The sequence below is a fragment of the Anguilla anguilla genome, chromosome 16, assembly GCF_013347855.1.
Source record: "Anguilla anguilla isolate fAngAng1 chromosome 16, fAngAng1.pri, whole genome shotgun sequence".
NCBI classification, from domain to species: domain Eukaryota; kingdom Metazoa; phylum Chordata; class Actinopteri; order Anguilliformes; family Anguillidae; genus Anguilla; species Anguilla anguilla.
This window is the reverse complement of record NC_049216.1, coordinates 24700139-24715289: the sequence shown is the minus strand read 5'-3', so window position 1 is coordinate 24715289 and position 15151 is coordinate 24700139. Positions and strand designations below refer to the sequence as shown.

The 15151-nt window shown below is 39.7% G+C and overlaps 1 protein-coding gene across 8 annotated transcripts in view; it reads right to left on the bottom strand.

The window, feature by feature from the left end:
* Positions 1–12836, bottom strand: part of LOC118215626 (amyloid-beta A4 precursor protein-binding family A member 2-like) — a 60042-nt gene extending 47206 nt beyond the window's left edge. For 4 of the 8 annotated variants that reach the window (XM_035396526.1, XM_035396531.1, XM_035396530.1 and 1 more), the window contains exon 1: positions 12647–12835. The gene's annotated coding sequence lies outside the window, so the exon portion shown is untranslated. Of the gene's footprint in view, positions 1–12646 lie in introns of all 8 variants that reach the window. The other 4 variants (XM_035396527.1, XM_035396528.1, XM_035396533.1 and 1 more) reach the window with 2 other exon arrangements.
* Between the last annotated feature and the right edge of the window lie 2315 nt (positions 12837–15151).

The window sequence follows — 15151 nt, the reverse complement described above, 5'->3', positions numbered from 1 at the left end:
TTATTCTTTAATTGCCAAGGTTCTCCGTGGAGGTCTATAGTGTTGCAACAGTGACAGGAAACAACCCCAGGCCAGGATTCTCATGTGCGTTAATCAGGGCGAACCCTGTGTTATGAGAATTACTTCAGTAGCATGCGAGGCAAAGCAGACGTCTGTCAGCACACTTTGGGCTTTCGTCAGTTTATCCTCAGCAAGATGAAATAACTGGAAAGCCCATGTGAACATGTGCACATGTTGCTCACACCCATATACACAGACATTACATTACATTGCCCTAATTTAGCAGATGGTCTTATCCAGAGCGACTTACGGTGTAGGAGAACACAAGTGCATACATCTGACTGACGTGAGTAATAGTGTGAAACCAGGGTAACAACATTTGCAAACCAGCGAGTGTATACCGACACATAAACGATCATTATCACATTTCATAATAAGTAAATATTGTTGGCATTTACTTTCAGTAACACTACATTACACTTTTCTACTTCAAGACAGTTCATACTTTTGGTTCAATAAATGTGAAAGAGTAAAATTACATTGCATAATGTGTATGTATACAGTATGTATTTTTGTCATGGCACTGACCCATATAGTGTAGAAACACTGTCAATCAAATCGGCAGTTTCATAAAGCATTCCGAGTTGGCATTGTTTCTGAAATATAGCCATGACTGAAATCATTTTTTGAAAAAGCCATTTTGAGCTTTGCATCGTAATATTTTCAACATTTACGTTGAATTTAAGTTATGTTCTTCTCAAGGTGAAGTGCATGCCATTCAGAAGACATACATTCTCTCAGCAAGACGACCAATCACAGATTCTGTTCAATGTCTCTCCTCCAGGCTGCATGTCCCCTTATCACCTTAACTCAATGGTCCATTGTGCACTGTTTAAATCAACTGTTGTGAAAGCCACTAAAATGGTGGCAACCAAGCCGACATCAATTTAGTGGGTGTGAAAGACCAAGTTCAAAGCCTTTTAAAATACCTCCTTGAAAACTCAGCAAGGTTTAAAAACAAAGAAATGTGACCGTCAGAGCAGGATGTATGGTAACATTTTACATTATTGTCAAATGCTTGAAAATGTAACTTTTTTTCCTCTTGCTTCACTGTACATTTTTAAGCAGGTGTATTATACAGAATGCAGAGTTGTCCTGTTTTTCTGGGCATATTATGAACACTTCTTTAGCACGCTGTTCCCGAGACTGACAAGTGAGAAATGATATTAGGAAGGTGTAGGCTTTTACACCCCGTTTTCCCATGCTCTGAATGGAAAGCACTCTAAATGGCTTTTTAGCCCAGGAAAACGGTTTAATCCCAATTCAAGAAAAATTATGTTGGTACGAAACACCACGTTTGGCATAAGAAACCAGTGTATTGGACTTCAATTTAAGTTAAAAAAATCTCCATTGCAATACATGCTATAACACATCCACATTTTATTGAGTTTCTACTGGAAGCTGATAATGATTACCTCATGAAAATCATCTGACCCCCACCACTGTAATTATGGTTACCACGCCTACATCACGCCTATCTGATCATCAATCCATTACTTACATAGCCCCACCTAAAACTCTGATTATCATTCCAATGCTTGTATAGTTCCACCCCCACCAGTCTGATTTTCATTACCTCACCTAGATCATCCTTCTTTCAACCACACACCACTTTACCCTTTGTCTCTTCTGCCTATGACATGCAACCAGTGACACTTAATAAGCAGGAGACATTTTTTCAGTCTCTTTCCACTGACAAAAAGATGATGAACAATGAGAGAGAAACAGGCGGTAACCAGACCTGCAGCCCTACGGCAACCATTCCATGAAAACAAACTTCTCCTGCATGTCTGTATACTGGGCATATCGTGTAGTCTTATAGTACACATTGCTTTTTGTTATTTTTTACTTTATTTTTTCAAAATTGGCAGCCAACGTGGAGCTGAGCAAGTCTGAACATGGACCCTTAAATGACTGACCCCTCCCATACCTTGGGCGATCTGTCCACATTATTTTATGCAGCATGGTGACCTTTTGATTCATTTGTTCTCAACTGTGCATATTATCAATCCAATTATATGACACAATCCAAAACAGAAAACTACATATATCAAATGATAAAGTATGAGTAATGTAAGTCTGAGTTTCCAGGATTGTTTTTCATTGCCTCCTTATTTAAAAGGACTCATGGGTTTCTTCTTGACTGAGGGATTATTTCAGGTCTTTAACACCCTCACCTCAATGAATGCAGATTAGAACAGCATAGGGGCTTGGGGACAGTTCTGGCAGTCCATCTCGGATACTGTACTCAAGTACCAGTCCCACTGAACAGATGTTTCATGACAGTGCATGCTGGGACCTCCGCATATTCATGAGTCATGCAAATATATTTTGGGCATCTAATAGTTGTTTTCTTCGGGTTTTACCTAGCACGCTACTTTGACAACCAACCATGACCTGACTTCATTTATCTTTTAAAGCTTTTAAATCTCATTTCTGCGGTTTCGAGACATTTATTTTGGATATTGAATCATTACTGTGGGTATGTGAGCAGAATTATCTATGAATCACCTGATGATAAAAGCTGAATTGATGTTCAGCAGCCTCCTCAGAATCAGACTCGATTTTGAGGGCTAAATGCAGTGGGATTGCTATGCTTTCATCTTTCCACAGTATAAACAATTATACTTTTGACACCGAGGCAGCACATTTTGCATTGTGAAAGCTGTTACTTTAAAATGAGTCTTCAGGATTTCTTACTGTTCTCTGAGATAATCTGAGATGCTTTCAACTCTCACTGAGAGAGAGAGAGAAAGACATGCAGAGATGTTCGTAGTCTAAAAGAGGAAGAGGAAGCAAATTCATATTATCAGCACCTGTTCCTCACTCTAAAGCAGACACTTCCCAGAGCCCTGGCTAGACCCACATATAATTGTGTTTTAGGCAATTAAAAGAAAATAAAGGAAGCAGAAAACAGAATGCCTGCAAGAGATTAAGACTCTTGCCAATGGCATACAGTACTTAGTACTTCTGCACTGAAGCCATAACAGCCACTGGCTTTGTGATATCTATAATAATAATAATATCTAAAATTACCCATCAGCTGTCATTAATGGTTACCCTGTACTATGCCATGAGTCAAATCTCTTGAAGCAAAAGTGTCAGAACGGTGAAATGGTGAGTGTGGATTTGGATTCAAGCGGCCTGAACTGTCCATGGTGCTGAAAAAGTGCCTTCAAAAGAAAACAGCAGGTAGTTTACAAACTGCGATGGGACAGCAAGAACTCTTGAATCCCACAGTGGATAGAGTTGCTGTCATAATAACTGACTGCTTTGAAACAATTCATTTATTCATTTTGCTCTTAAGAGACAGCCTTTTGATTGGTGCATATCGAACAGTGCCATGAAGCTGACAGCACATTGCTGCTCCACCTCCACCATAGTATTATGGGCATCATGAAGCTTCACTCAATAATCACTAAACTGTTATATTTACATATATTTTCTTTAAAAATTCATCAAAATAACAAGGACATCAAGCAACCCAAGCTTTAAAATATGAATCATTCATCAAATACAGTATATGAACAGATGAGTTTTACTCAGCTTCAACCATGAGCTGAGAACACTCTCTTCTTGGTACAAAGTAAGAACTGTTGTTAACTCAAACGAAGTAGAAGTGATTCAGTAAACCAGTGGGATTAAGATTCTCAGCAAGAACCATGTCTGAAGGGGATGTGGAGATGAAGAGCCATTGAAATGCAGAGCTCTTTCCTGTGGGCTGCTCTCAGTGCATGTCACAGATCAACCTCCCAGCTGCCACTTCTGACTTAATCACAGTGTGTGTGTGTGTGAGTGAGGAGAGAGAGAGAGAGAGAGAGAGATGGGGGGGGGGGATCCTCATCAGCTTACTAAAGAGTGTAATTTACAAGCATTCACTTGCTGTTTTGACCAGTACCAACTCTCCACACCAAATATGTATGATACTTGAAAATTTAGTCCTCCTCTGCAATATGGTACATTGTGATATTGCGCTTCTGTAATCTGTTCTACTCTTGGATACTGCGGTGCACTGTGACTCAGCCTGAATGTTATTCTGATGGTACATTAAATATCGCACAACATTTAGTGTGCATAATTATCTCCACCAGGAGAACTGTCATTCAGAGCTGGTGAGGACAGAGGTCAACATACACAAAATAGAGTTACTCAGGAGTATTTTACACCAGCAGATACTTAAAATGTCAAATCTAAGATAGCTGTTAGAAGCAAAAAGCACGGGAATGCATAAAGAATATTTTACTGGGATTACTAAAGATAACCTTTTTATAGTCAGGCCCAAATTCCACCATGACCTAAATGCAATATGAAGAGGATTCAAATCTTTGAAACATGAACTGAGAGCAAAGCTTTGAGCTGGTGGGTATGTGACAATCATGCAAAAAAAGAGAGAAACCAATCTCTTATTCACTAGCATTAAACCCCCTCACCCACTCAGAAATCAGTCCTTCAGAAGCTTAGCAAGGTGAGTGACACTGAAAACATTTACCATGCCTTTTCAGCATGCTCCTAAATCTAAAATGTTTTTTTTTAAAGTCATATACAGTATATTGACATCAAGAGCCACATATTTTTTCCATAAACCTCCAGAGAGGATGACAAAGCCAACTAATCAGTTGGCCTACTGCATAAACTGAATATGTAAAGGTACTAATTATGACATAGCAGCAACAGACAAAGATAAATGGGCAATCACATAATCCAACAGAGTAGGGGAACAGAGATAGTCTACATCATGATAACACACACAGGCAACAAGCAAGAGATGGTGTGTCACTTGAGAATAGATATCCAATTATTATTATTGCAACGCTTTAAATTTACACTGTCCCACATTGTCAATGCCAAGAGGAAATCATCACCTCATTTACAGAGTGCAGTATTCAAGTAATTGCATTAAATACCCAGAGTAACCACTTCTTTTACAAGTCAGTCAAAATCATGTTTCAGCACCAATTTAAATTAAGCTCTAAAATGAATGACAATATGCGAATAGCGCCTCTGTGCTAAATTGTGTTTGTCATTACAAATACACTTAAAAAAGCAGTAAACTTTTAGGTCTCAAGCCACTTTCACGCTCCAATTCACTCTAAACAAGATTACAATCATCTTAACTTACCAGCTTCAATCAGCTGCCATGGAAACAGTTTTATAATACTAATGTGAGAGAAATAAGAATGGCATTTCTATTACATTTCACATACACATTTATGGTTGGTTTATACCATGGATACTCAAATCTGGCCCTCAAATCCAAATCCAGTCCTAGTTTTCTGTTCTCCCAGGTAATTAACTGAACAATCAGTGCTACAGATTGGCCAAATGTCATCACACCTGGCTGCCAGGTAAAGGGAGGGTGGAAAACCAGCAGTTCTCAGCCCTCCAGGACCATGATTTGAGTAATAGGGGTTTAGACAGCCCTCAGTTGCTTAATGCTACAAGAATTTTTTTTAAATTTTTTTTTACATTGAAACATTTGAGAAAAAGTAATGACATGAATATATTTTTTCCTCAGATCCAACTCAGAAATCTGATTCAGCAGGCGAAATGCCCAAACCTCTGCAAAACTGAGCTACTTCATTTAAATGGTAATGCGTAGAGATTAATACAGCAAGTGGCTATCTTATCACAGACTCTGAATTAAACATGACGCCCCATATCAAGGTGACCAATCTGAAGGTCACTTATGGCTAGAAAATTAAATAACAGCATTCAGTCTGAGTGACATGACCATATTAGGGGGAAAAAAAGAATACATCAGTTGAATGAAGGAAAATTTCGAAGAAATGTGTGGTAGAGACTGCTACCTCTCCTGTGGTGTGTGTGTGTGCACGCGCGAGAGAGAGAAAGAGTGTGTGTGTGTGCGTATGTGGGATTGTGGGTTGGAGGAGGGTACAACATAGTTCAAATGAGCAGGGAGAAACCACTAATTTAAGCCCAGCAGCCCTCGAGAAATCTGTTAGCCTGCAAGGCCACATTGTGAAGATAAGTAATGAGTGCCCAAATGGCACAGTGGCAGCATTCCCCCGCCCCTTTCAATCTGCCCAAATCCCATCTGTCCCACCACTGCAATGTCCTCTGTCAAATGTCCTCCAAAACCTGTGCACTTCGCTTCACTTTGCAATCTACCCCCTGGATCTGCACTGTCATCGAACTGCTGTACGCACAGCTGGTGCAGGCAGCCCACAGAACCCTGGGGAATAACGATGAGGCCGGGGGAACTGCTGACCGAAGCCATCCCTCCCCAGGCCTCACGATGGCCAATTACGCCTCAGGCCCCGGTACTGCCCCTACATTGGGCACTGACTGAGGCAGGACGTCACTCCAGACTGTGGGACACACCACTGTGGCAAAGTAGAGGGCTTTAAGATTATTCCGTCGTTTTTGCCTATTCGAGAGCCGAGACAGTGGGGATGCTGTACGCAACAGCTGCAGAGGACAATAGGGCGATTGGTGAGGACTTTACTATGACAGGAGCATGACTCGCATTGTGTAAGTCACAACCAAGGGTTTGTTTTTTTTCCAGCTTCAAGAAACAGCAAGCGACAAAAGTCATTGTATTCTTGTGTCATCCAGATAGAATCATCATGCAGACAGCAAGTGCCTTTGTATTGTTTGTAATCCCTACAAACAAATAACAGGTTTAAAAGGTGCCAGTATGAAATAAAGCAACAAAAACAGGAAGCCTTTTGAGTATTGTCAAAGTCTAGTGTTTTTTTTTTTTTTTTTTAAAAATGTGTATCAATCAAAGGACAAAAATATCAGCAAAACAAATCTCTCAACAGCAGAAATATAAATACCAAATAAAACAATGCAGGGTATATTACATAAAGATATGCTCCAACAAATAATATTTTTACCACCAGAATGGAAATCTACTGGCACCCTCAATATTCTGAATAAAAACAGTATTGATTTATGTAATAATTTAAAAAATTTTTACAGCTGTTACGACAATATTTATATTAATATTCTAATATTTATTTTCCTTATTTGCTATATTAATTTTACAAGTGACCAATAAAATTGTAGATTTTAATCCTTATGTAATTTTTTATTTTAATTTTAAGATTTTTAGGAGGAAAAATGGAGAGAACATAAGACCTCACAGACCATGACTTCATAATATTACATTTCAGCCTCAAGGTCAGAATTATCAATCATTAGACCAGACTCAGATAAATGAATGGCCTGCTGGTAACAGCAATGTCTAAACAAAAAGAGAAGGGCAAAGCCCTTACACAGCAAATATAGAAGATGCTAGTAATATGAAAAAAATACTGTCTGGCAACACTCATCGGCCCTTTACAATGGTCTACTTCAGATCTGTTTCTAGCCCACCAATCAGACGAGAGCACTGACTAAAATGACTAAAACTGCACATAAGTTCCCACAATATCACACTCGACTCATTCATACTGTATCAAAGGCGAGACTCCTTACAGCTTGTTTTATGTCTTTGAAGTTTTTTTGAGTCCTGTTATCATGTGTTGCCAAGAAGCAGGCAGTCACACACTTTCCACCCTTCTCTAGGAGTGGAAAATGAGGGTACTTCTGAGGACAGAGCAGAAACAACAGATCTTACCAGGAGAGTCTGAAGAGCAAAAGGAAAAACTGAGGATGGGAGATTCTTTCACAAAATGGAAAAATGAGAGGAATGGAGATTTTAAATCATGATTTCCCTCAGTGATTCTTTGGTTTACAGAAAAAGAATCCACGTTGTGATTTTATGATAAGAAAAAAATGTTCTCTCACCGCTTTGTTGAACTTATTCCAACATGAAATCATAAAAACAAGATTCCTCCTCCAGAGTTCAAGAGCCAGCTGCATACAGTCCATAATATGCTAATGCCTAGTAAATGCTCTGTTGTTTCACATTTGTATGATATCAATACTAAATGCCAGAAGCTGATACATGCCAGGGTTCTGACATTAAGTGCTAATGCTGTAGAGTGTGTTAGACAAGGAGCTGATTATACCTTCACTCAAAAGCCACCTCTCTCCTGAGGTACACTGCAAGCACACGGCACATCTGGCTCCTCTCCTGCAGCTTTAACGTCTCACCCAAAAGGAATATTACCAGCTGCTCAAAACCCAACCTAGAGAGGCTACACTCAGCACCTCTCGTCTTTGCATGTCAAACAAAGCAAAAACACTGTATCTTAACCTTACATTAATTATTTACAAACAACATTTTGGGGAGAAGACATCGTATACAGAACAGATTTTTCTCTCTGATGTCCGGATCCCTGGACTCCACTCTCCCCTACCCCCAAATTAATTTTATAAGAGGGCCTCTGTGCCAATCTCAGAAACAGAGCACTACAGCCCACCCGGGGGCAGTGAAGCCACTTATACCCTGTGCTAATGCAGCCACACACACACACACACACACACACACAGACCAGAACCTCACACAGAGGAGAGCACACAGTTGCAGCACACTGCTTATAAAAGAACATAGCAGGTAAGCAGATCAAAAGGTTAGCATGTGACAGATGCAAGTGCTTAAATCCCCTTGATAACAGCAGGCTGATTGACATGCTTAAAGCAGAGCTTGGCTGTGCTGGGAGGACAGCCGCCGCAGTGCCATTTACCAAATCGCATTTAAGCACAAATAACATGTTTGTGATCTTTGAGGTGTGAGATCACAAATATGTGATTAGAATGTTAACGGAACATTCTAATGCTGATGTAACAATCACTTCTAGAATACTGGCTTAGAATCAAAACATTACAAAAAACCTACAATCCGAAAGGTTAAATCAATGCTATCACCATTATGTCAGGTGCCAGTGCTTTGAATCGAAAAGCCAATTTTATTTATTATCTAAAGACTGTTATCATAATGCTAATCACAACCCTACATCTCAGAGTCATAATCACTATCGTCATCATCCTCGTGGTCATTGTCATCATCATAGTCATAATCAACATCACAGAAAAACCCACACTCTGCAATCCTCTCTGCAAGGAAAATTATCTTTCCTACGGCCCAAAAGCATGAATAACAATGTTCCCTCCTCCAGTACTCCAGAGACACAGTGTCTGCCTGTCAGCAGGGGTATAATGCATTACCTAGCACACAAAACCCTTACCAAGTGTCCTCTCGGTGGAGAGGGTCCCTGCAACAAACCTGTTATAGTTTGTCCCTGTACACCTTTGTGATGTCTTCTGCAAGGCCTTTTAGCAATACAGTGTAGCTGGGTGTGAGCATGCTTGGTATAGTTGGGTGGCAGCATGGTGTAGTTGGGTGGCAGCATGGTGTAGTTGGGTGGCAGCATGGTATAGTTGGCTGGCAGCGCGATGTAGTTGAGTGTGACCATGCACAGTGCCATTTGGTGGCAGCACGGTGTAGTTGGGTGGCAGCATGGTATAGTTGGCTGGCAACATGGTGTAGTTGAGTGTGACCATGCACAGTGCAGTTTGGTGGCAACATGGTGTAACTGGGTGGCAGCACGGTGTAGTTGGGTGGCAGCACGGTGTAGTTGGGTGGCAGCATGGTGTAGTTGAGTGTGACCATGCACAGTGCCGTTTGGTGGCAGCACGGTGCAGTTGGGTGGCAGCATGGTATAGTTGGCTGGCAGCATGGTGTAGTTGAGTGTGACCATGCACAGTGCAGTTTGGTCGCAGCATGGTGTAACTGGGTGGCAGCACGGTGTAGTTGAGTGTGACCATGCACAGTGCCGTTTGGTGGCAGCACGGTGCAGTTGGGTGGCAGCACGGTATAGTTGGGGGGCAGCACGATGTAGTTGGGGGGCAGCACGATGCAGTTTGGTGGCAGCATGGTGTAGTTGGGTGGCAGCATGGTGTAGTTGGGTTGCAAGATACTTAACCTGTCAGCTTCTCCAGAATTAACAGGTTCTTGCATAATGGAGTCTTCTAACCATTTAAATAATGCAATGCTTAGTACAGTTTGGGCAAATATAAACAAATTCAGAAAAAGCTTGTCAAGGCTAATTAATAAGCTATTTATATTTGGAAGACTGGGGTAGATACCTCAAAGAGAAACAAAAAACACACCAAAGTGAAACTTCTATTAGACTACTGAAAAAAAGTCTCTTTAAATGGTCAGGAAAAAACAAGAATGGAAATAAATGCCTGTCTCCAACAAACCTACACAGTAAAAATGCATCACTGTCCATTCATTTTCCACATCAGAACAGTTACAGTTAGAGTTACCAGCAAGTGTATAGACTTTTTTTCACCAGAGACATTTTGGTATTGATATTCAGATCAGATGCTATTAAGTATGCAGAGGAAAGTTTGCTTGCACATTGGGATGATCCAGAGTGAGTGTGCAAATAATAGGGGCAACAAGAAAAGCTCATAAATATTCACAGAAATGCAAAACAGTTTTTATGACTGTGACCTCGCAATAGGGACATAAAGCCATTCCATCAACAGATTTCAAGCAAATTCTACCTCCAGCATTCCACAGTTCATTGTCACAGATACGTTCACTCAATGAACCCAGGAGGGACATTCCTTTTTGGATAGCTTGAGTAACAAGCTATGAAATATGATGAAATAAATGACAATAAATCCTACATTTTGTTTAAAGGTGAGCTAAAGTACTGTGTACTTAAGCATGCCTGCTTTATATTAGAAATGATGGACGTTTCTAAACAATAACCACCATGGATCAACAGAGAATCTGCATACCCAGCTACCAGTTTTTAAACTAGATCAAGCACAGGTAAATCCAGTAAATTTAGCATCTGATAAATGCAATATGTATGTCAGTAAGTTCCATTGTTAAAGGAAATATATTATTCACAGAACAATATAATAAACTCCTCTGTGCTGAATGCATTCTGAACAATTGCTCGACTCATAATTTATTTACAATACATTTGAATTGGGCATGTCAACTGGCCTACAGCCAGAGGTGGCAGGGTCCATTTGCAGATGGGGCACTGTCGTTGTACCATTGGGCAAGGCGCAAAACTTAAATTACTTCAGGACAAATGGATAGTATAGAAATTAAAGCAGTGCCAGTCACTCTGGATCAGAGCATCTGCTAAGTGCCAAAATGTAGCCTAATGAAATGTGTGCATTTTTCCATCCCAACAAAACAGGGGAATTCCATCCACATCATCTCCACCAGACTGGGCTTTAAGAACTGCAGGGTTCATGGAACGTACTAGTTCTTAAAATCACAGATAATGCAATCCACTATAGAGTAGTAACTCCACCAATCAAACTTTCTTTTTTCACCGATGTACACATTTTGAATATTGAACTGAATATTCATTCAAATCAATGTGAAGTGCACTTTTTTCCCCTTCTTTTTTTACTCATACAATCGATATGAAGAATATTACCGAAGGGATCCCATGCTGAACATCAGGGAGCAGCACATGATTTGAGCGTGTAAATTCAGAACCATTTTCATCCATCCACAACCCAACCAAATGATTTCCCAAGCCGAGGTGCAGGACGTTGATACATTAACCATTAATATTAAAACAGGAACTACACAAGCTTTTACCGCTGTGAATGTCAATTAATGAAATTCTGGCTTATTTGGTAGATCTACAGTGGTATGCGAAAATGGGGCTATATTCTAGAATATGGAAATGCAGTCCTTGCATTTTCGAATCATTAATGAAAGTAATGGGAATCCCTCGAGAGCTCGTTATGAGAAATAAATCACTCAGAAACTGAGATTAGATGGAGCAGCGAGAGGGCCAGGAGAACGAGGACGTGGGTTTAGCGTGTGCATTCAATCAATTCATCAATCATTTAATGACGTTTGATTCGTTGTAAGCCGGCAACGCGCGCCGCACATGCAACTGTTAATTACACGCCAACAATAGTGCTGGCCGAACGCAGCTTCCTTTTAAAACTGACATGCAACAGTTAAACCCACAGTCCATTAAAAAAAAAAAAATATATATATATATATATATAAGGACTTTTCTTGTTTGTGTAGCTGATCACAAATTCTGTTCCAAGTTTTGTTGCAGTCATTGTCCATGCGCTTCTTATCTGGAGCGAATATATGATGCACCTTTCCAGTGGAGTGCCTTATTGTAAAGAATATCCCTGTAACGATTCTAATACTTCTTTCTTTTAATCCATTTTCATTGTATTCACTTGAGTTTACATTACTGAGATGGAGTATCTTCGGGTTTGTGCATACACCAAGCTTCTCTTCGTTTGCGAAATGAAATGTACTATCACGCTCTACACCCGGTAAAAAGCAGTTGCCTCTTCCAAAAATGTGCTTTCTCCTCCGCCACGCGAGTTAATGCACTCTTACAGATAGGGAAACTATAACAAGCTCAGGGAGCATTGCACGCATTTTTGTGAGAGAACATAACAAAAGTGTCATTCATGAAAAATTTAAATACATGATGTTCGTTTCTACGTGCACGTTAACTAAGCCGCTTCCAAGGAACCACGCGTTAAAATATTAAGCGTAACTAGAACTAAATTCAGTTTTTATAAAATACTGAAGCTTTAAAGCACCTCCCACTACAATGTAGCTAGATAAATAATACGCTCTTCATTCATAAACACTGCGCATCCCAAATACCATTTAAGTCATATAAGGATAAAAGCATATTCAGCGACTTACCTGCGACAACAAACGTGAATTATTTTTGCACTGACAAATGATCTCCTTTTTAACAGTGAAAGTGATCGTTGCACGCTTGCTTTGTGCCTGCGATCACATCGAGATTGCTAATAAACCCCGGAATCTGAAGAATATAAAAGCGAGGGCAGGGACCAGCCCTGGAACGTGTTTAAGAGAATACGCGTAGCATTGCAGTTCCCTGGCAGACTATATAGTGGAATAGCAACAGACCACCACCACCAAACCCCACCCGTGAATCGAAACGGAACGTACAACGCTGTCTTGATGTCACAGTAATATTTACATCCATTGTTTTCATGCACATTCTCATTGAAAACACCACATTTCAGGTTAATATAAATACACACAGTTTCTGTTAATTGAGCAAGTTAATAAAAATATGTTTTTAAATAAAAATAAAAAAGCGTTTGTGCGCTCTACGTGAATGTATCCGTATGATTACAGCCTATTCGATTAAAAAAATTCACACAAATGAAAAAAACTGCATTCCTCACTAAAAACAAAATTGTTTTATATTCAATACAATCAAGCATGATAAAGTAACAAGGCCACGTAGGTAAGTGGAAGAAATGAAATTTAAAAAACATGCCACGCTTTAAGCTCGATAAATATGCAACCAAAATACAGAATGATATCAGAATGATAGATTAAATGACCCATCTGGCCGCCTTTGAACATCTGAAACAAACGGTTACCTACTGTTGAACCAGGTGTGCTCTATTGACAGCGTTAATTGTTTGTTTGTTTTAATGTGCACAACAGGCTTGATTAAATTGTAAAACATAAATTAAATGAGCAGTTATAAAAAGACAAAAAACAATTTTATGAGCCAGTAGAGGTTCCTGATGCACAGTGGTGATGGTCATAATAGCACTTACAGCTCAAAGCAAAACTGTTTGGGACCCATTTTGGCTCCCAAACCGGAGTTTAAGAACCACTGCCCACTGAACAGTCTACGGAGTAACAGCCCCCAGAATGCAGCAGGAATCTCCACCTCCACCAGAGGTAACCTGAAAGAAAGGGTGTAGCACAGTATTTTCAAGATGTTTTTATTTCTGGTAACTTGATCTGGAAAAAAAGCCCTCACAGCTGGGACCTCATGGATGAGAACAGAACTCACTGATGCACATAGTATATTTCAACTGCACAGGCCAACCATTAGTATAGCACAAAGGGTAGTGCTTTCATTTTTAAACAGGTTTGTATTTTCTATTTTTCTTTATCTGATATGTAATTACACAGTAAAATGTTCAGTGGTAAATCAACTCTTACAGAGTAAAGCCAGTCTTTATTGGACTCATATGTACTCTGTTAGAGTTAAATTAATACTGGACATTTTACTGTGTAGAAGGGCAAGAATATAGTTGTACCTCACGGAACCCTGGCTGATTTAAATCCACCCTGAATCTTGAGGGACAATGTTCAGGGTAGGGTGGATTTAAGTACAGCTATAATGTTGTCTGTATCAAATTTGGCAGCATACTGCATTTCTGTGCAATAAGCCAGTAATGGCTAATAAATTAACTGAACAGAGACATCCAGGAAAGTCCAGAATCAAAATGAACCATGGTGAAAGTGATTACCTTCATGGCCAGGCTATTTATGAGTCATATCTTTTAAAAGAGGGTCATTAAGATATTCTATTGGGATGTTAACTGCAGCCGATCTGCATTGCTGTTGTCTACCACTTGCCCAGGAGTAAAACAGCGAGTTAAATCTAGAGGGACAAGCCAGAGATAAATAGGAAATAAAAATGGTAATAAACAAAACTACAGTTATTGGGGAGAAATAAAAACCACCCAAAGTGCATAAGATCAGATGAAAGTCAGGGAGTTAATGAACTGAAAGGGGAGCAGGGATTCATATATGAAAATGAGTCTGCTGAGCCATTTACTGATGGAACAAATTAAGGTGTCACAGCCACTGGACTTGCATGTTTTAAAGTATATGATAATGAGCTGTTACCAAACCTTGCCAACAGGCAGAATTACTTGCACAGCCCATAGATATTTTTGAAAAAAGGAACATGACAAATGTCCTTAGGAACATGCTGAAAGCACAGAATTTATATTTCGATCCCTTTTCATTCACTCTAATTTGAAACTGAGGGAATTTTGTGGGAACAACTGAAATCATTTTCAGGCAGTAAGTCAACAGACAGACGTTTTTGTACAGAAATCAATAACAAATAGGAAACTGAGGAGAATGTTGAGCTAGCAATGCAGAGAACACCTGGGCTTTGGGACATAAAAAACAACATTATTGCAGTCACGTCCACGTGTTTATGAGGACACTTATTATGTTGTACGTGACAATCGGCTGTCCTTTCTGAGGGTATGAGGACCATGCTGATGAGAAAACTGAAAATAACTTTAAAGCTCACCTCAAGTTATACTGCTTAAAGTGCGAAGAAATCCATATTTTAAGGCCAGCTAAATATTTTGTCAAAAAGTGTAATTTGTTCATGAATACAAAAGTGTCTAC